Below are 24027 nucleotides of genomic sequence, written 5' to 3'. Positions count from 1 at the left end.
AGCTTGCAAACAGTTCCTTGTGGTATTCTACTGGTAATTGGCTACTACTGGAGATGCAGTCCTCAGCCTTGAGAGAGTGGGTATTACATCAGTGAGCCAGTTGTCTATCCCTCTACTACTGTATGGCTTAATTCTCACATGAGAGATCTTCACTATGACACATAAATGGGGAGGGGGGGTTACTATCATTTTGTCGATCACAACTTGTGCAATTTTCATTTGTGCAAAAATGTCAATTCGCACTATGTAAAAATGAATACCACAATGTCCAACCATACAATAGTGAATGCAATGCAGCATTCACTATTGTAAGGTTTGACATTGTGGTACAGATCGCACTATAGTGGGGATCGGGAAATGTTCCCTTTCCCTCACTATAGTACGATCCCGGAGTTTGTATATTAAAGTAGAAAGGGGTGTGGGATTGCCCCCCTGCAAACATGTTATTTACTGTGCAAAGAAAAGTAATGTTGTTCCCAGAAGTGTGGTGACTCTTCGAAAATGTCGAAGTCGACATTTGCAGTCACCACACTTCGACTTTATTTCCATTCATTCTTTTGATTTTCGCGGTTGTGGTTCGACATCACCACAATTTGTTGTTGTGTGATCCAGTTAATTGATAGTAAACTGAATGGGGGATAGTGTCAAAAGCCTTGGATAAGTCAACATAGGCAGTATGTCCTGTTATCCCTCATCCAGGTCTGTGGGGTCGGTATCTGAGAAGTCCACAAGATTCAATAAGCAAAAACAAAATGGGTAGGGTCAAGTGTGTTGAAGTTCATCTATGGCCCTATGGATATGGTCCATGCTGATTCCTTCCTTAGCCTTGCAGATAAGTGTTTTAGTCCTATGGATCAATAGCTGTAGTTCTGCATGTTACCAGATTGATTTGCATTGCATAGCACAGAACATTTGATATTACATTTTGTACTGTGGTTGATATATGTGTGGAAATAGTACTGAGACACTAGGATTGTAGTGCTTAGAGGGGGTGGCAACAGATGGATGTATTGTAAATATGTGACATGTTGTTAGGTAGGGCCCTCAGTCTGCAATGATTACACATGTAATTTCTTGTCATACACAGGAAATGGACAGTAAACAGCAGTAATATAACATAATATAAACATTTTCATAGTGCGAAGAGTAGTGGATTTGTGAGACAGTTAGCAAAGTGCATACACATGTGAGATACCATGTTTGCATGTAGGTAAGTAGTGCGCAAACACGAGCCACATTGCTAAAGCCTGACAGTATTGAGTCTGCGAAATACAACTACTGCTTAACTTGACTCAGTGGCAGCATGTTAATGCATTGATACATTCCTTTTTTGGTCCAGATGGCACTGGGTTTGAATACTTCAAAATACTTTTTATTACAGAATGATAATGCAATGACATGAATTGTTTATACAAGATGTGTTGCTGTATTTTACTGCCACTCGCTGTCGCTGAACATTGGTGTGTGATGCACACCTCCTCACAAACATGGAGCCCAAAAAGTGAAGAGATCCATTGCTTTTTCTGCTACTTATGTGTGCTGTGTGTGACTCTTTTTTTTTGACTAGCGCCCTGCAGTGGTCCTCAATTTCAACATCATGTAGGTTGTGAAAAGTTAAATGGGGCCTGAAAACTCTTCTCCTTCTCAGCCTAGGCCTATTATCAGCAGCAGCAGCATTGGCTTCAGCCTGTAGCACATACAAATGAATTAAAGCAACAGCAGCCCCTAACATTCTGTCCATGTAGACTCCTTCCCATGTCTGTATTCCAAAAGTTTTGGAATCCACAGGAAAAAACAGCACAGAGTCTACAAGGATGGTTTATAGCTTGTTGAATAGTAGACCATGTTGGAATGATTAATTAGCATGCAGTTCAGCTGCTTATGCTGTAATTAGCATGCCACAGTGTTTACCTTGTTTGTGCAATGGTGCACTGCTGTAAACAGTGCTTATTGAATCTAAAAGTTTTCACAGCCCTATGTTCATCGCACAGAGACATGCACATGGTGAAAAATGACCACATAGGCTTTATTGAATCCCCACTGCCTGTCTTTTTTCTATGTCCATGTCATTGTTACTGTCATAATTGTTGAACACTATGGAGGTTAGACAGGGATTGGAGATTTTGGATAAGCCTTCCCCCTCTAAATATTTTTTATTTCTTGATATCTTTTTTGCTTTTCATTTCTGGTTAACATATGTTCATTCATCCACTTTTTGAAATATCCATTTCTTTCATCTCTAATGAAGTTAAACAGCAAGTCATTACTGATGGAAACATTTAATGCAAAAAATAATTTTCTCTAAAATAGTAATCTGTTCATTATTTGCCCTCATCATGATGGTCAAGATATCAAGAGCTGTTCTATTGAACAGGTGAATGAATTTATTGTAGAATCCACTGTTAAGCTGCATGCCAAGGGGAGGTTTAATAATTCCGAATCCTTTAGGGACAATCTTTTCGTTTATGCATTCTTTTAAATGAATATTGTCCATTTGTAGTAGTCGAAATATAAATACTTTTTGCTCAACTTTTTATAATTGAGTTGAAATGTTGTCTTTTATTAGCCATTAAAGTCTGTAGCCTTGTCATTGTCAGGGTTAAAATCAATTTCATTTCGCTGACTGCTCCTTACAGTTTCAACTCTGGCGCCTCTCTAGTCTTTGCTGTTAACATCAGGAACTACTGTTTCATTCTGCTTGAGCAAATTATATTGTTTTAATTGAGTAATGCCCTTATGTAACATCTCTACCATCTGAGAATGTTGTTCTCTTAATAATGTCAAATCCATTTAGGTATTACTGCTTTGCAGTCTAGTGTTAGCAGATTTGTTCTCTTCATACATGCCCTGCGAGAGCATCTGCAAGTGTGCGTGGTTAACAAATAACCATGTAACACCAAAGAACCACATGTTACTCACACTGGCAGTAAACAGGTAAACCAAAACTAAGTATCCGTGCCAATAAAGTAAGTCCTAAGATATAGGAAATGCTCCCTTTAAATAGTTTAAAATGAAAATAAAGATCTGGTTAAGAGTTTTTGTCTTACAACACCTTTCATAAAAAGTTCATCAGAACCTCTTGTTACAATCTATTACTTCTTCTTTTAAAATAATGAGTCAAGTGACATAAAATGTAGTTATTTAAATACATTAAAATATATTACTCATACATAAAACAAAAAATAGCATAAGCTAAAATCCTGTTTGCTGATAAAAATGTTACCAAGAACAAGATCATTTATTTATATAGTTTCCATTTACATTCCCTGTAATGTTGGTAAATGTTTAGCCCCATGTAAGTATCAGTTACCTTTTGTAATAAGACTTGGTCTCCTATTACAAGTTTATCCTAATCACTACTTCATTTTGGCTGGAAACTGGAATTTGACTCTAGATCCCCTTATCCAGTACTTATTTAAGATTGTTTTTTTAATTAGATGTTAGTTTAAAGATGGTGACGTCATTTACTTTCTTCGATCATTCTAGGCAAGTATGTCCTAATAAGACAAAATCTACCTTTTTAATCTGTCTGTGCTAAACTAGGAAACAAGGCTGTCGCAATGTTAGAGTTTCCTGACCACTTGCAGATTTATCGATTTTCAGATTTACAACATAAATTTCCAAGATGTAACCCCATTCCTTTGGATGAGCCTGATTTAACTCAGTTTATAAATGATGAATTAGATGCTTTGCATTTAGCTATTGATGATTTATCTATTATGCTAGATATCAGCACATCAGCTGTTAAGATTTTGCTACAATATTATTTGTCTATCAGTTATTTTCTTTAATCACTAGACTCAGATGTAAACTCATCAAAAAATAAAAAAAAGTGTAAAAATTCTTCAAACTTGGTTATATGCTTAGACTACAGATGTGAAAACTAAGATACTAAGAAAGAGATTGCATGTTACTTTGAAGGCTAATTATTGTGGGCTAAGTTGGTCTGTTTAGCTAAGTATATGAAATGGATTCAGACCTTTACTTTGCACTTGGCTAGACTATTAAATGTAGCAGTAATTAATAATGTTATACCAGTTAACTCTTCTAATGGCACCCACAATTCTTCCATTCAGGATATTTTGAATGTGTTGTTGTCTTGTGACACTCTGACCTCATGTGCAAAAATGGGAAAAAGGTTTTGGATGGATGGATGCTGGCTTGTGAAAAGGTATTTATTCCTCTTCTAAAATTATACAGATGATAATGCTATCATATATTTTAACTCAGTAAATAATATAACTTTTATTACAACTCAATGCATCCTATTAGGATAAACACCTGTCCATAAATTATATTGGGGTGGCTATTTGTCAAAACAAATTTCCAAGGCAAGGCAAGTTTTACTGCCATTTTTATAAATGTTCTTATATTAATGTTTTCAAAAGATCTTCACATTGTTGACTTATGTTTCGCAAAGGGTTGTGCTCATGACTTCTGTTTTTATTGATACACAACATTTTTACTGTCTAAACCAAAGTCTTAGCTTAAAAATTCTAAAAAAGCTTCCATCCAACAGTTTTAACTAACTATGGCATGAAGGTTTTCCATGTATTCTGGTAAAGAGACTAAAATAAGCCATCTAGGCTGTAATCTCTCCTTACCAATCAGGTTTTGTTTTAAAAGGCATGCAAACATTGGATCAATGTATAATTTTTAGTATTAAATTTTTGTAAAATAATGTGAAAATGTTTGTTTTTTTTTCTGTATCAGTGAATGGATCTAAAGTACCAGGCAGGGTGTTTGATTAATTTAAATCTAAAAATTTTGCTTCTCTGACAGGTCGGCCTCTCATTCTGTCCAATTTACAGCAGAAACCAGGATAAGTTTTTTATTTATTACAAGCTTTCCTATTTAGTTCATATATGTAGCCTCTCCTTCTTTTTATTTATTTGTTTTGGATTTCTTAACATGCCTATCTTTTCAATGCTTCCATGAGAATTGTAATCTTTGCAGATGACTAAATAATTTACTCTACCTCTCCTAAATCACAGTAAAGTAAGCTCATCCAAGTTATTAAATAATTTCCTCAATTTTGACCTATGAATTGAATTTAGACAAATCTGTGTTTCCTTTTAACAATTACTATTCTCACCTTTACTGTTGAGATCTATTATATGTTAGCGTGATTAATTCTTTTAAATACTTGTCACAAGATTTTAATTTTATACTCCAAGTTATCTAAATTCATATGGGTCCTTCAAAATCAATTTAGTTCTCAGATGACAAGGTTAACTCTTCCATAAGGCAACAGTTTGATATTTTAAGACTCATTAGTGTGAGTTCCAGAACAGTGAGAGTGAACGACTGAAAATGCTGACTTGCATATATTAACTTTTAGACTGACATTTCTCAGAATATTCTCTTTTCTTCAGGGTATGGTGATCTTGCAGTTAGCATATATACGTCTGGATGTTGTGAGAGACTTGTCCACTACCTGGGGTGCTGAGGGGCTTGCCCCTGCAAAAAAGCAAGTTTAAAGGAGAACAGCAATGTCTGGCATTCTCTGTTCGTCTGTATTTTCAGACTTTTTTTGTCATAATTCCAGGACTTGCTCTTATGAGTATCTAAATTATAATAGGGTGCCCTTTCATAACTAAACAGGGGCATAAAGCTTTAAGAATCTTTTTTTTACTATTTACTCTTTGAATACGATTAAATCATCCCTGATGTGGATCCTATTGGAGGTTAAACTTCCAAGATCCAGTCATAGGTTCATAGGTTCATAGGTAAGTACTAGGCTATCGGCCCTTGGGCCTATATAAGCCTAGCTCAGAAAAGTTCCCTGGCTTTCGCCACCCAAGAAAATTATTTTCCTGTGCCCCTGTCGAGCAGAGCCACAGAAGTAATCCCCGGGGTGAATTTCCTATTTCCCATCCAATTGTCAAGATTTTGTTAAAGAGGGCTAATGAGGAGCTTTGTTTGACATGAATGGGTAGTTTGTTCCAGAGCATGGGAAATCTCTGGGACAGGAATCTATTCCTCCACCATGTTCTGTTTATTGTGGTGACAAGATTTAGGTCCCTGGAACGTATGGCTTAGAGAGACTGGGATTTCTTTAAGTGTAGCATGTCCAACAGATCTGGGGTTTAAGATGGCTTTGTATGTTAGGCAAAGGTCACCTCTAAGTAGGCGATATGCGATGGAGTAGAGCTGGAGTTTTTTGAGACAGTCTGCATATGGCATCTGTTTGAGGCCAGTAATCCTCTTAGTGAGGTATTTCCGAAGCCTTTCCAGTTGTTGTAGATGTCTTGAGAGGTACATCCCAAAGGGGTGCTATACTCTATAATGGGTCTGATGAGGGATGAGTAGAGAGGAACAATGACCTCTTTTTTTTTCTGGAGGAGAACTCCTTTGTGATGAGGTGTGCCACATAGAAGGATTTCCTGACTACTGTGGCGATGTGATTATCAAAGGAGGGACTACTGTCCACCTGTGTTCCAAGGTCTCTTATCACACTTTTGGTGTTAAGTAGGCTACTGCCTATGTGGTAGTTCAAGGGTACAGTGTTTTTTTTTTCCCAAAAGGGATGACAATGCACTTCTTGGCATTGAGCTTGAGGCCATAACTTTGACACCAAGCATCAGTCTCAGTGAGGCCCCTTTGTAGAATGTCCACATCATTAGGTGATTCTATTATGGCTCCTAGTTTGCAGTCATCTGCGAACTTCATTAGCCAAAAAGCTGCCGTGTTAGCCTGGACTTCTGAGAAGTAGATGCTAAACAGGAGAGGACCCAGGACTGAGCCCTGTCGTACTTCACTTGTCACTGGTCAGAAGTCAGATTTGCAGTGGGCTACTTTCACTGTATGGGTTCTGCCAGTGAGCCAGTTGGCCACCCATCTTGTGACATAGGGATTTATGCCCAGTTTAGTGAGTTTATCTATAATTCCAACATGGGGGATGGCGTCAAAAGCCTTGGCGAGGTCAAGATAGGCTGTGTGCACCGCCTTACCCTCATCCACAGCTTTGGTGACTGCTTCAAAGAAGTCAATCAGGTTTAGGAGACATAATCTACCTATTACAAACCCAAACTGAGTGGGGTCCAGTGTTTGGAGGTTACCTATGTCTTTGTTTATAAGCTCCAAAATGATACATTTCATGGCCTTGCAGACCAGGCTCATCTGGCTAATGGGGTGGTAGTTCCCAGGGTCTGTGGTGGCACCCCCTTTGTGGAGTGCAATAACCGTCGCTGTGCACCATTCAGTAAGCATAAAGCCTGAAATGAGGCTATAACTGAACATGGTACTTAGGTGGGGTGCCAGTTTGTTCTGTAGTTCATGCAGAACACAGCCTGGGATGTTGTCTGGTCTCATGGATGCTATGTTTTTGGTTTTGGAGAGTGCAGTCTTTACTTGTGCTTTCGTGATTACAGGGGCTTTGCATTCTTCCGGTATAGAGAAGGGCCCTTTGGTGGGTGAGGGGGGTAAAGTTTGCACTGAACCTATCTGCCAGGATGTTGCCAATATCAGTTGGCTCTGTATATCTAGTGCCATTGTGCTGTAACTCAGAGCAGATCTGAGTGTTGCCATTCAGATTCTTGACATAGCTGTAGAATGCTTTGTGGTTGTCTTTAGAATCAGTGGTGATTTTATTTTTGTAACTAGCTTTGGAGGATTTTATGAGTGATCTCAGCTTTTTACTGAGGCTGACCAGTTCCTGCAATCAGGGGATTTTACTCTTTTTTGCAACAGCTTCTTCCTTCTGTTGTAGAGTTTATTTATGGCAGGGGACCACCAGATTGGCTTCCTTTTTTGGAGGATAGCGTCTTGGTTCTGTTGGGGATGGCATGATCCATGCATTCGTGTATGTGCTTATAAAGTACAGTTGTAAAGGATTCAGCAGTCATACCTCTACTTTTCATCTGTATGGATGTCGTGAAGTTTGCCACTTCTGTCTTAAGAAGCATGAAGTTAGCTTTGGAGACGTTTTTTATGGTGGTTTCCTTAATGGGAGGGGGGGGGCAGGATATTCCTCCTGATTTTCTTTCTTTTATTTACAGATACTGTTTAAGAAGATGAAACTAGCTCCTTTCTCTACAAAAGATGAAAGCTTTTCATATGTTTTTGGTACTTTTGATATTGGTAAGCCTTTAGGGATTTCCCAAGCTGTTTCATCTTGCCAGTGATAATCTTAATATTTAAATTAACAAAGTAATCTCACTATGTTGTTTTTCCTTATATGACTTTCCTGAAAGTATTACATTTCATACCAATATCTAGATTTTTTTGCTAGTGATTTTTGTATTGACAACGGCTTCCCACGACTACATTCAAATTCTTATTTTAGTTTCTATCAAAAATCTATTGTAACATGTTACATTTGATAAGGTTTGCCTTATCACAGTTTTTAGAATGCATTTAAGAAACCTCATTCTCTTCCAAAAGTTTACAAATTTTCAGATTTTACTTGGAGTTTAAATCTATGGATACATTTTATCTTGATGTGAGTATGCTGCACAGTCTGACTATACCCCCAAATTGGGAACCCATCTTGAAACAAAACCTCCAAACAATTGAACTTCTTCATGCTCATGTGATGAACATATACAATGCCTGTTTTATATCTCTTAAATTCACCTTCATTTTCTCATGCTAAAGAGTTCTTGTCCATCATGTTTGCTTCCAGATGTAGATGTCATACACATTTTGGAAATGCGTCTTTGCTTCCTAATTACAGAAATGTCTTATTCCAAGGCTGGTAAATTAGTAGATACTTTCAGTGTGTCCAGTTTGCCACAGGTATGTTTGAGCAACTTGACTGCTATTCCTGCTCTCAAGGCCTACACTAGCATTGTAATACCTGCAGCTCTCATGAAATATCATATTAGTTCTATATGGACTGAAAATAAATATATATCTTTATATCTGTTTATCTTTTTCTCACTGTGTAACTTATGATATATTTTTGGATAACTTTGGTAAAGTCTTCTCATCTACTGACATTGATAATCAACAATATCTCTTTTCTGCACAACTTGGTATGTTTCTCTACATTTTCATGTGATACCGATTACTCTGTTTTTTAAATAAACTATTACTAAAATATAAGATACAATAAGAAAAAAAGTGTTGTAATAAGAATAGAGACAACAAAGATAGGTATGACATGCACAAAAAGTACTTGAAATTCAAGCTTCATGTACTAAGCGTGCATATTGGCATGAGAAAAAGAATTGTTCTGCATTTAACTGGCCTCCATTAAACTTACTGAGTGTTCATTTTATTGTATAGCAGGGTTGATGTGCTGCATTAGTGCTTGTATTGAGTAACTATTTAGAATAACATATGATAGTATGCTGGCAATAATTCACTGTTTGTGGGCTTTTCATTCTTTTCTCTATAGAACAATTTTGGAGATAGTAAAGAGATAGATAGATAGATAGATAGATAGATAGATAGATAGATAGATAGATAGATAGATAGATACGTGAGTTGGGTGATGGGAAAAGTTATCTGTGTTCGAGTTGTGGAGTGTAATTCCACATTATAGTACATAGGCTTTAGTTATACCACTGCATCATGCCATACAGTGGTATTTAACATACAATTACATTGTACAACAGTGGAGAAATCAGAAATTACCCTAAGTTCACTGTTACACAATGTCTGAAAATACAACTGACTGCCACACTGAAATGTAACATGCTTGGGGTGTGGTTTGGATGGCAAGCTGAAAGCAGCAGAGTTCTTGAGCTCTGTAGTCTTCATTTTTTCCTGACAGGATTTTTTATTTAATTTCACCAACAAAGACCTGAAACTACTAAAATCAGATTCTGGAAGTCGTAAGTTACAAGTTGGTGTAATTTTTAAGGTAAACTTTTTATATTTTCTTGTCAAACTTTCGAATACAAGGGACATTGAAACCACATTCACAAAGAAAGATAAGCAGCTCCAAATTTTTTCAGCAACAAACTCCAATGAAGAAAGAAATACAGCAATCTTTGCTATAGTTCAAGACTTTGTGGATAAAATAGACAAAGTAAACTTAAAAGTGGACAATATAAAAGAAAATTCCACCAAACAAATAACATTATTAAATGAAATCCTTAAACAACAAACTGCCCAGAATGCTGCTTTGGAATATTCTGTAACATATATAGACTACAGATTAACAGAAAGAGAGAAAAACATAGACTTTCTTCTTCAAGAAAACACCAGACTCATTGAAAATATAGACAACATTGAGAATAGAACAAGGAGAAACAACATAAGAATCTATGGCATCCCAGAGCAAATAGAGGGGTACAATATAATTAATTTCCTGACTTCTTGGATTCCTAAAATCCTAAACCTACCTGAAGCACTCTCCTTCAGGATAGGAAGGGCACACAGGTCTTTAACTACAACTTCTTTATCCAGTAAAAAACAGCCATCCAAGATCTATTACTGTAAGATTTATCTCAACTCAAGACAAAGACCTTGTTTTAAGAACTGCCTGTGCCCTTGCTCCATTAAAAATTGGTCACCAAACTATCAGGTTTGGCAATGACTTTCACCCCTTATAATGTCCAAAAGAAAAGCATGTGTCCCTGTAATAAAATAATTTAAAAAAGGAAGGAGTCAAAGCACAACTCATAATCCCAGCAAGAATAAGACTATCCCTGTCAGAAGAAAAGAAAACTTTTGACTGTCTCGAAGAAGCATCCACATTTGTCCAAAAAAAGAACCTTTTAAGTCCACCTGACCCCATGGATTCTTCAATGAACTTAAAAAGACAAGGTTCAACAAATGAGTGGACTATTAAAGAAAAAAGAAACCCAGAGACAAATTATTATACCTAACTTCACATTTCATGCACGTTTTTGTTTTCTCCCTTCTAAATAATGTGAAATCATACACAGAAAGTAATGTAACTTTTTTTTCTCCTGTTATCTTTCCCATAACACAGCTAACTTTATAGATAATATATATTATTCAAAATTCATGTAAATCAAAATCTTATCCAACTGCAAACTAGTATTTTATACTTTTAATTCTTTATATACATGGCATAGCACTAGTGAAATGGTATAAAATCACTTACTCATTTCATATATTTATATATATTTCTTTTATATCCTATACTTATTTCTTCCTGTATGCACCTTCCCTTTCTGTTTTAGTACTATTGTCATAGTATTTAATCACTGCAGGAGCGATAAATGTTGCTGTTAGGTAATTAAAAAGAAAGTGGTGACATTTTATTATTATATATACATTTACTACTTAACTTCTGCTATGTGCTCTATTTAGCTAATATATCTTATAGATGTGTATGGTTAGTTATTCAGAGCCTTTCTTTTAAATATTCATCATTTTAGAAGTTATGCTTAAAAGCTTCACTTCACTAGAAAATTTTGGCCTACTTACTTTTTTGATGGAATTTTGACAACTTTTGTGACAAGCTCAAGCTTCTAAAGTCTTCAGTTAGCTCATAGACTCATGAGAACAATCTGTGCTGTCTTCCAAGAAGTAGGCGTGACCTCTGAACCTACTTCTCTTCACTGAACTCTAACAGCCAGTCAAATTCAAGAATGATTGTTTGAACTGTGTTTTCATTCATTTAGCAATTATTTTTTTATCGAAAAAGTCCTATAAGCATATGTTTTACTGTAAATAGTGATTTATTTAATCTGAATTACATTTATATTTAAATACAAATTACAAATATGTTTCTGACAGTGACAGTTTTAAATGTCTGCTTTAATAACATTACAGTCCTGTATTTACTCAAAGCAACAAATAGTTATTAATATTAATCAATTTATCTAAGTCTGTTTAGATAAAAAAATGTTAAGAAATTGTACACAGCTTCCTGTTCTTAGTTCATGCATACATAGTATATTAAATTGAATTTTTCCTTTTGTCTGTTTTTAATGTACATGCAGTTTCCCTTCTGCTTGCTATTAACCTGCAGTAGCTAGAAATTCCCGCTAGATGTCATGAGAGAGTTAGTTTGTGGCTTCTATGAGAGATATAGTAAGTCTGGATATAGTATATCCATGCAGAAGGTTATTAAAATATATAGTTTTATTTTCAAATTTAGGGCTTTTATATTGTCCGTAACAGTTTTAAAAAATGTATTTGTCATAATGAATGAAGGAAAGCACTTTTCAATTTTACTTATAACAGCAGTTTCTATCAAATGATAATATAGGATCATATTATCATAGGAGAGTACTAAGCTAATGGCCCTGGGGGCCTTACAAGCCTAGCCAAGAGTTTATCCCCCCCCCCCAAAAAAAAAGAAACCTCAGTCAGTACCTGTCACCCCTATCAATAAGGGACAAAGGTGGAACCCATGGGACAGATTTATGGTTTCCCATCCATTCATCAAGATTGTATTTGAAGAGGGTCAGTGAGGTATTCTATTTGACATGAATGGGAAGAAGTATATTCTAGAGATGGGGAAGCCTCTGGGAGACAAACCTGTCTTTAACATTATATCTATTAATGTCAATGGGTTGAACAAACCCATGAAAAGGAGTAGTGTCAACAAATATTTAATGTTACATAAAGCAGGTGTTGCATTCATTCAGGAATGCCACTTAGTATCAGAAAATCTAAACAAATTAACCTTCAAGGATTATAAGATTTTGGTAAATTCAAAGTACAACCACAAAAGAAGAGGTGTCCTAATTTTACACATAAAATCAATGAGTATTCCAGAAATAGTTGACTCATACTTAAGCAATGATGGCATGCTTGCTTTAGTCATACTAAAACTAGATAAAAAGATGTACACTTTTGCAAACACTTACTGGATACCAGGTATTGGGACTAAAACTGTGAAAAAAACATTTAGACACCATAACATTAAAGCCTAAAGGTGAGTTACTATTAGCAGGTGATTTTAATTGTATCTTGTCCTCCACTGATACCACAAGCTCCAAGTCCTTCAAGATGTCCCCTGTTGCCAAACACTTGAACAACTACATAAAAGACAGAAAAATAATTGACATAGAAAGTATAAAAATATTATCCTCCCTGAAGTATTCTCACTACCCCTACAGATTTGGCACACATACCAACATAGACAAAGTCTTAACCAGTTCTTTACTGGCCAAAACTGATAATGTAATGCTGACATCATGTCCTATGTCTGACCATAATGCTGTCACCTTCATTAATACTGACCCCTTAAACTTCTGCCAAAAGCTACCTGCTTATCTAGCAACAGTACAAGGATTTAAAGAATGGTTTCTAGATGAAGTAAAGCTTTACCTATATGCCAATAATAATGGAGAGTTTCAGATATTATCCTATGGGATACTTTAAAAGTAGTCTTACATGATAAAGTCAAAAGTTGGTATATAAATAACAGGAAAAGGTGGGATAAAAACTGGTAAATATACAAATAGAAATTGATGAACTAAAACTAAAACTTACATCAAATGACAAATCTGCATTAGCTGACATATGTAAATTGAACAAGGAATAGCAGGATATCATGCAGCATAAAATATCAATAAATCTGGAAAAAATCAGATTACAATTCTATTCAATTAATCTCAAGAGTATGCACAGTATTGCAATTAGATCTAAACATTTAAATTAGAAAAGTCATATAAAAGAAATAATACACACTAGAAATAATCAGACTATCAAAGTTACAGAGCTAAAAATATTGTATTATGTTTTAAAAACTATTACAAGAATATTAATAATAATAACTCATCTACAAGTGACAACAAAAGTATAGACAACTTTCTTGCTAATAATATTCAAAAGAAGCTATCCAAACACAATATTAATAACATAAATAAACCCTTTTCCTTTAAAGAATTAAAGGAGCAAATAAAAAAATATTAAGACAAAAAAGGCACCAGGGCTGGATGGTCTAATTCTGGAATTTTACAAACTCTTACCTGATAACATCTTGAAAATCTTACTCAGTACATTCCAAGAAGTTAAAACTACAGCAAACATCCTTCCCTCATGGAAATATTCTATTATCTCTCCCATCTTAAAACCAAATAAAAATCCCAACCTTTGCACATCATACAGGCCAATCTCTTGGCTTAACATTGACTACAAGATATTTATGTCTGTCATAGCAGACAGATTAAATAATATTCTTTCAGTATTCATTCACGAAGACCAAACTGGGTTTATCAAAAACAGAAAGGTACAAGACAATATAATTAGATTCCTGTCCTTCATAGACTTAGTAAACAAGAAAAAATGAGCTTTCTATTTTAAGCCTTGATATAGATAAATCTTTCGACTCCCTAAGTTGGTCATATCCGTTTTAAAGCTATGCAAAATACAATTTCTCCCCAAACTTTATAGGATTAATTAAAAAACTATATGAAAGGTTCATAGCCTATGTAAAGATTGGATCTATCTATCTAGCCCATTTGGAATATTAAGAGGAACTAAACAGGGGTGCCCCCTCTCCCTATTATCTTTGCCCTGGCTATTGAGCCTCTTGCAAATTATGTTAGAAATAATAACAGTGTTAAAGGATATAAAGCATCAGACAAATTATCCCCCAAGATACAGCTGTTTGCTGATGACCTAGTAACTTCTAATGATACTGAAAACTTGGTAGATCACCTATTACATAATCTAGACTCCTTTGCAAACATCTCTGGTCTAAAATTCAATCACAACAAAACTCAGGCGTTTTGAATAAAAATGTTACTATAAAACTTAGATCAAAAAGAGATATAAACTGGGAGGGCACACATATTAAATATCTAGGTATCATTATTGAATCTAATTATAAAAAATCGCTCACATCTAATTACCAACAACTTATAAACCCAATTACTAATCTAACAGAGAGTTGGAACAGACTCTTCTTCAGATTTGAAGACAGACTAACTTTAATCAAAATGATACTGTTACCTAAAATCTTATTCATTGTTCAAGCTCTAATAATTCCCCCGTCTGTCAAAATTAAACAGAAAATTAATAACTTATTACTTGACTTTTTTGGTATCCCAAAAAAACTAATAATGTCTCTTCTCTGGCACACCACAAGCTAGGATGAAGGAGGTATATGGTTTCCAAATATTAATTTTTAACTCTGCATTTATTAACATAGTGTTGCTTTGGAATAATACTTTTTATAGATCATATTGGAAATCAATACATGAAACCTTACTTCTTAACAGTAATAAAACATTGCTTGAATCAAATACTAAAATACATGCAAACATCTTTATATGGATTTTAAAAATATACATTCAAAGTAAAAGGTCAAAACTTGTTTTCACACCTCTTATAAACTAAATATTGCTGTTGTTTAAAAAGCTTATGTTTTCTAATCAATTAATTAAGAATTTATTAATAATTATGCTTCTTATTGCTTACACAGATGAATGGTTGATATATTTTGATATTCAGAAAATGTTAGAATTTAAGAAGAGTGATCTATTATTATATTGGAAGCAGTTTCTCTCAGCTAATAAAATAAGTTCTGCAGACTATTTGATCAGCAGATATAGTCTGCAAAATTGCAATTGGCAGGACATCCAAACTTGTAAGGATTTTATACTTACTAAGCTCATATCCTCATTAGAGGCATACAACAAGAGTAACTTAAAAATCTTGAATTTTATCTAAAAAATTATTAATAGCTCACCCAAGAATACTTCATACATATCTGTTATTTATAAAAGTCTCAGACATGATTTCAGCAAAACAGATGTTTCTTTTTGGAATTACTCAAGTGAAGTTAATAGACAAGTATTCTCAGAAAAAGATAAAAAACTTTGTTTACAGTCAGTGAAGGAATCTACATCTTCCCTATTCTGGCTTGCATACACATTGGAATTTTTCACTCTACATAGACTAACAATGATGTACAAGAAAGATGAAATGAAATGCTGGAGATGTGGACACCCTGATGCTGACTGGATACATATGGTTGTTAATTGCAAAATAATTTCCCCATTTTGGTTAAACTTTAAATATCTTTGTAAAGCTCTATGAAATGACAGCTGTTTAATTTCTGACTCCCTTATCCTTGTCAATGTTTCTGAAGTCATTCATAAAAAAAAAAACAAAAAAAAACAAACATTTTTACTATGGTCTATCCTTTCTATAGCAAGGAAAATTGTTACTAAAAATTAGAAATCTCAATCTACTCCTGTCTTTAAAGCTGAGTTTATTCATCTTGTGAAATACATTTGTAAGAATGAGATTGCTAGTATAAAAGCAATGACTAACAACACAACCCATCATTTAATTGCTTGGACAAAATTGTCTAATCTATTAGAAAATTATTAAGCATTCTCCTATGTATATTGCTATATAAAGTTATTATGGACATTGATAGTTTGTTTGTTCTTGTTACTATACTGTTAAGTTATTGTGTTATAAAATGAATAAAAACATTTTGGTAAAAAAATGAAATATACTTGAATAAGGGAGCATGCCACTTCACTATTACACAATGCCCAGAAATTTTAAATATACTGATTCTGATATGCTCAACAATATGGATAAGAGCAAACATTTTGACCCTAGTGGTACATGAGCTTGCTAAATGTGGTTCACTGAAATGTTTTCCAGTATAATAACATTCTATGCAATGCAGTTTGTTAAATGTAAATTTATAGATATATAGATATCAATATATTAACTATGTGTGAGTGAGTGTGTATGTGTTTTTATGTGGATGCATGATTATATTATTATAGATTGAACAAGACACACTATGCTGACCAACATAATCAAAAAATGCATTAACTGCTTCATGAAAGGATTAACTACGAAAGCAAATGTAAGCACACTGTTTAACATTTATGAACACAAAACAACAACAAAATATGAATTAAAAAGGCATGTAATTACTTACCCACATGCATGCATAAGATAGGTTCAGGCTGCCAGGCTGTGAGATATTTCCCTATGGGTACATTTGATTGAGGACACATGCCAAAGTGAAGTTCAGCTGCAGAGAATTCACTGTGGGTATAGAGAAGCATGCAGCACCAAACCTACAGCTTCAATAACCAAGTGCACAGGGGAGAAATAATGTCCATTGTCCCCCAGGCACCCCAGGAACAGTAGTCAGTATGGCAGCCATTAGCAACAGGATACCAGCTGGACATGTCAGTGGCAGTGAAAATGTAGTGTACAATGGGCAATGCCTTTAATAAATGTGTGTGAACCACTACCTCCTTTGCAGTGTCTGGAAGACATTGACAAAAATACATATTGGAGCAAAAGTGAAACTATAGCAGCATGCAGGACTTCCAGCATGCTGTAACATACTTCCATATGCATGCAGGACTTCCAGCATGCTGTAACATACTTCCATATGCATGCAGGACTTTTAGCATGCTGTAACATACTTCCATATGCATGCAGGACTTTCAGCATGCTGTAACATACTTCCATATGCATGCAGGATTTCTAGCATCCTGTAGCATACTTCCATATGCATGTAAGACTTCCAGCATGCTGTAACATACTTCCATATGCATGCAGGACTTTTAGCATGCTGTAACATACTTCCATATGCATGCAGGACTTTCAGCATGCTGTAACATACTTCCATATGCATGCAGGACTTCCAGCATGCTGAAGCATACTTCCATATCCATGCAGGACGTCCAGCCTGCTGTAGCATACTTCCATATGCGTGCAGGACTTCCAGCATGCTGTAGCATACTTCCATATGCATGCAGGACTTCCAGCATACTGTAACATACTTCCATATGCATGCAGGACTTCCAGCATGCTGTAGCATACTTCCATATCCATGAGGGAATTCCAACCTGCTGTAGCATACTTCCATATCCATGTTGGACTTCCAGCCTGCTGTAGCATACTTCCATATCCATGCGGAACTTCCAGCCTGCTGTAGCATACTTCCATATGCTGTAGATACAGCATAAAGGTTAAGTTCATTGTCGACATAGGGTCCCTGATCCCTAACTACAAGTTCAGTTTTCAGGGGTGTGTTGTCATTGTGATAATTACAGGGTGAGCCATGCTTCTTAAAGGATATGATTATACACTCAGAATTTAGTTTTAGTCCATGGTTTTGACAACAGTGATTTGTTTGGGGCAGGTCCTGTTGGAGGAATTTGGTATCTTCTGCAAAGTTTAACATAGCACCAAGTTTGCAGTCATCTGCATCTGCTACCTTGGTCAGCCACAAATCCTTAATATTCTCTTTGACACCCAGGACGTAAATGCTAAAGAACCCTGGGTACATCATTATTGCCCGGTCTTTTGGGGGAAGTACAGCCACCTACCCTAACTTCCTGTGTTCTGTTTGTAAGATAATTTGCTAGCAAATGAGTTACACAGGGATTTACATTTAGCAGGGACAAATTTGTGTATGGGATGGTGTTGAATGCCTTTGCAATGTCTAGATATATGCTGTGCACTCTCTTGCCATCAACCATTGCTTCAGTAACTTATTTGAAGAAGTCAACCAGGTTAAGTAGTCAGGACCTGACCTTTGATGAATCTGAACTGAGTTTGGCTGAGAGTCTGTAGCTTACCTATACCCTTATTAATTCATTCCATAATGATCCTTCCCACAGCCTTACAGATGACACTGGTCAGCCTTATAGGTCTATAACTACCCAGGTCCATTGAAGCCCCACCTTTGTGCATGGAATGAATGAAGCCTGTTTTGAGGCTGATACTGTATAACTTTTGTAGGGTATCAGTCAGTCCCTGTTTCAGGCTGACCAGTAGGCAGCCTGGTATGCATCTGAAACCACAGACCTTGGTCATGGTCTTAGATAGTTTGTTGACAACGTTTTTCTTGGGAGATTTGAGGGGTGTAGATATGTAATTTGTGAATACTGCACATGAGAGGGGGATTGAAGTTTGAGCTAAATTTTTCTGCTTGTAGACTGACAATGTCTTCTGCTCCTGGGTATGTGATATCATTTACTATTATCTCTGTATACTGCTGGGCATTGCTTTTTAGATTTTTAACATACTTAAAGAAGGTTTTTGTGGTCATCCTTCACCTGGGTAGCTATTTTGCATCATACCTGGCTTTGATTGATTTGATTACTATCTGGAATTCCTTATTTAGTTTAGCAAGAACATTTTTGACATTTTGAGAGGTATATATATTGTTGTATACAATGAGCTGTTTCATTTATTATAGAGCCGGTTTATATTTAGGTTCCACCACAGGGGTATACTTTTAAATTTGGCAATATATTTTCTTATGGTGGGGCCATATGCATCTATGCAGCTGTTTACTTAGGCTCATAGGTGTTTACTAGGCTAATGACCACCATGCAGCCTAAATCTCTGACAAGTTCTGATACCCTTGATAAGTGTAAGCATGGGCCTGGGAGATGAACCATTTACAGGTTACCTGTTTGCATTAGAGACATAGATCCCAAATCAGGAATGAATTTCCATTTTCCCATCCAATTGTCCAAGTTGCACTTGAATTCAGTTACTGAGGACCTCTGCTTCACATGGATGGGGAGCATGTTCCATAATGGGGTAGTCTCTGGGATACATACCTGTCTCTCCAGCAGGTGTTATTTATATCACAGGCAAGGTTTAAGTCTTTAGAATGGGTAAACCTGGTACTGTTTATTTTGTGGATATGCAGGAGGTCCATCAGAGTGGGGTCTGACAATGTTGTGCATGCTATGCATATATCTCCCCCCTCAAAAGCCCATAGGAGACAGAATACAGGAAAAGGGCCTTGAGGAGGTCTGCATAGGATAGATTACTTATGCCCTATATTCTTTTAGTGAGGAACCTCCGTGGACCTTCCAGTTGTTGGATGTGCCTGGTTAGGTAAATACCAAAGGGGACATTGTACTCAGTGATAGGTCTGATAAATGCCGAATACAGTGGAACAATGACTTTCTTGGACTTGGATGCCATACCTTTGTTTATAAGTTGCGCAACAAAGAATGATTTCCTCACCACTGTAGACACATGATGGTCAAAGGCTAGATTACTATCTATGTGTGTCCCTAAGTCCCTGACTACTGGGTCAGCTCTAAGGGATGTGCTGTCAATACGATAGTTACCAGAGATGGATGACTTCCCAGAGGATACTATTATGCATTTCTTGGCATTTAGTTTTAGTCCATGGCTCTGATGTCAGTTGTTTGTATATGTTAGCCCCTCCTGGAGAACATTGGTGTCAGTGTGAGATTCAATAACACCACCTAGTTTGCAATCATCTGCAGATTTAGTCAGCCAGAGACCTCTGATATTAGCCTTGACTTCTGATAAGTAAATGCCAAAGAGGAGCAGTCTGAGAACTGATCCCTGTGGGACTCCAGTTGTGACTGGCTTCTTTGTAGAGGTGGACTCCCCAGTTGTAACTTTCTAGGTCTTGTCAGTGAGCCAGTTGGCTATCCACTGGGTGGCATATGGGTTTGTACCTAACCTCTTGAGTTTTTCAACAATGCCAGAATGGGGTATTGTGTCACATGCCTTGACCTGGTCAAGGTAGGCAGTGTGAACAATTTTGCTCTCATCCATTGCTTTGGTGATTTTTTCAAAGAAGTCTACCAGGTTGAATAGGCATGATCTGCCCTTGATGAAACCAAATTGGGGTGGGTCCAGTGTCTGTAAGTTTACTATAGCTCTATTGATCATCTCCATGATAATTCTTACCATGGCTTTACATATAAGACTTGTGAGACTTATGGATCTGTAGTTTCTAGGGTCTGTAGATGGCCCACCTTTGTGCAGAAGGATGACTGTTGCCTTTCTCCATTCATGAGGCATGAAGCCTATTTGCAGATTACAGTTAAATGGTGATTCTAGAGGCCCTAATAGGTCATGTTTCATGCTATTTAGAAGGCATCCTTGGATATTGTCTGGGCCCATTGATGCAATGTTCTTGGTCTTAGAGAAAGCATTAAGGACCTGTTCCCTAGTGATTGTAGGGAATGATGATATTTCCTGAGGGAAGGTTTGGGGGGGGGGTAAAGTTGGAGCTGAATTTATCAGACATGAGGGTTGCTATATCTTCTGAATCAGTATAGGTGGCTCCCTTTACAATGAGCTCTGCACACAATTGTGCATTGCCTTTGAGGTTGCGGACATAGCTATAGAATGCTTTGCGGCTGTTCTTGGCTTAGGAGGCCAAACTTACAGCAAATTTGGCTTTGGTAGACTTTATTTGTCCTCTGAGTTGTTTGTTTAGTTTGATGGGAGTGCTTTTATCCTGATGGGTGCTGCACCTCCTAATTTCTGCCATGATTTTCTTCCTCCTGTTATACATCCGATTGATTTTGTGACTTGTGCAGAGAATTTGGCAGTAAAGAATTCTGCATAAGCAGTGCAGTCGTCATGGTGGAAGGACTACTGAATTATCCTAGCAATCGCTTAGTTTTAGTAGATTAACCTTGGCATAATCACTAAATAAGAAGGTATTCAAAGATGCTCCAGGCTTCTGTCTTATGGTGAATGTGATTGACTTGTGGTCTGATTTGACCACGGAAGAAGAAATAATTGTTGGGGATCAAAGCTCATATTTCATAGAAGAGAAATTATTTCATTCTATCACCTTTATTCTCACCTTTCAGTCTTCTGCAATTTCTAATGACTTTCATAGTATGATCGTGTCTATGCGTGTGGGGGGGGGGGGTCTGTCTGTCTGTTTGTTTGTGTCTGTAATATAGTACAACAGGGATTCTATTACTTCTTTCGTTTCTGTAGTCCCATGGACATTGCTGCAAAGCAAGTTCTTATTTTTTTTTGTTGGATGGTTAATATCATGGCTCTCGTAATGATTTGTCTCAGCATACACTTATGCTTGTTCACTCACTGGAGCAAAAAAACCTATTAAGATGTAAAGATTTGCAGAGTCTGTGCTACAGATATTCATTAACCGAGAAGCCTTGCTGAGGGCATGACAGTTCTATAACTGTCTTACATCCTGTTCCAAGAAAGAGCTCACTCCTGTAAAAAAGCACATACCCCTAGCTGTGTGGGAAATTATTTCAACATTTCCTAGGGCTATACTATACAGAACACATGTATTTTTTTCTCACTTAAAAAAAAAAATCAAACAAAAAGCTACAGCAAGAAAAAAAAATCCTGACAAGAAATTCCAAAAGAATTATCTGTAGCCAGGGTATAAAAGCTCAGAGGCAAAACATTAGCTCTGAAGTTATTATTAAGCTTCCTGCCTTAACCACATGGTTCTATGAAGTCACAGCTGCTTGAGTATCCCTCTGTGAACTGCTCAGCACTTTATCCTTCTCTTTCACAAATAATTCTTCTGAAACATGTACACACACACACACACACACACACACAAACACACACACACACACACACACACACACACATGCACACAGTCATGATCACATAGGCACGTGGGATGACACAACACTCGAAGAACCCACAATTTAGAAACAAAGGAATAACTGTGAACATCCTCTTAACCAATGTGGTTTACAATAATTAGCCTGACCTTTATAAAAGAGTCACTTTTTTGAAAGGACATTTTTTCATGCTTTCTCCATAAGCATTGCTGGCAAGTGACTAAAACTAGTGTGAAAAGTCAGCAGCTTTGCATAAGTAAAGGCTTAACCCTTTTTTATTATTACTGTATGAAAAATACCTTGAGAGGACTGATAACACTCACACACACACTCGCGTATATATATATATATATATATATATATATATATATATATATATATATATATATATATATATATGAGTTCACTTTACATGCTCAAAATGTTAAAATATCGAATATTAGAATTTCGAGCCTGTAAAGTCAAACGGACAGAGACTGCGAACCTGGAAATGTTGACTGAAGACTGTTGAACCCGCTGTACAGATAGCGAGTTAGGTAAGTGTACTTTTGGGGGGGTTTGGGGAGGGTTTGTGTTTGTTTGAGTGAGTTGGGATGTTTGAGGTGTGTGTTAGGGTAGGTGTTGTGCAGTGTGAATATGTTAGTGTTGGGAGTGCTGGTGCTTGTGTGTATGTGATGTGTGTTTGTGCTGGGGTCTGTGGAATATGCGATGCTGGGATGTGTGTGTTTTGGAGTGTTGTGCGACCTCAGAGTTAGTATACATAAGTAGGGGGGTGTGGGGCGCAGGGGAGCTTGCTCCCCTGCATATACTAAGGGTAGGTGAGTGTATGTGTTTGGTTGTGTGTGTGTGATGTTTCTTGTAGGGAAGTGTATGCTGGTGTATGTATGCTGGTGTATGCATGTGTTTTGTAGTCTGTGATGTGTGTTTGATGGGAATTTGTAGATTCGCTGTTGTGGGTTTCCCGCTTGTGTATGGTCGGTGTTTAGGGGATTCGACATTATAGTTTCGTGATACTGAATTTGGATGTTTCAGTATTTTGACACTATAAAGTGAATATATATATATATATATATATATATATATATATATATATATATATATATATATATACCTATACACTAATATACATGGTCCCATTCAGTCATGAATCTATTACATCTATTACAGTGTCCAGCTACCTGCCACACACACCCATTCCTTAGAGATGCCTGCAATCAGATGGTATGATAGCAGATCAGTATGAAGTGACCATGTAGTTCCATGTATACAGCATAGTTAGCTTTGGGCATCAGCTTTGGATAGACCACAAAAGTTAACTAGAAGCTGCAAAAGTTGTGGAGATCTAGCACACATTTTGGCCACAACTACATAACAAAACAACAAATTAAATATAATAGCATATCAACTATACAGTAGACAAAAACATTTCCCTTGCCATCTAGTAGTCCCATCCTCTTACACTGGACTGTACCTTACTAAAACAGTGTCAGAGGGTACTGACTCTGGTGACTGAATGAGTTACTAAAGAAAAGAATGATGTTGTCACACACCAGGAGAGCAGAAGTTCAAATGCTTCTGTAACAACTACATGTGTTATGATTCTTCTTAAAAGTGGTATTTCCTTGTATGAGACAAAACAATTCAGAAGAATGGAGGGACAAAGGTTATTTCTGAAAGCCCCCTCTATCCTAATGGCTTTCTGCATCTTTTAAGTTTATATCCACCAAGGACAACCTTTTTTTTTCTTTCTCTTTCAAGCACAGTCATTTGTATTAGCTGATGCCACATTATGGGAGGAGGGTACTTT

This window comes from Protopterus annectens, chromosome 2.part0 (genome assembly GCF_019279795.1).
Source record: "Protopterus annectens isolate FY-2018-M chromosome 2.part0, PAN1.0, whole genome shotgun sequence".
NCBI lineage: Eukaryota > Metazoa > Chordata > Ceratodontiformes > Protopteridae > Protopterus > Protopterus annectens.
This window is presented reverse-complemented; position numbering follows the sequence as displayed.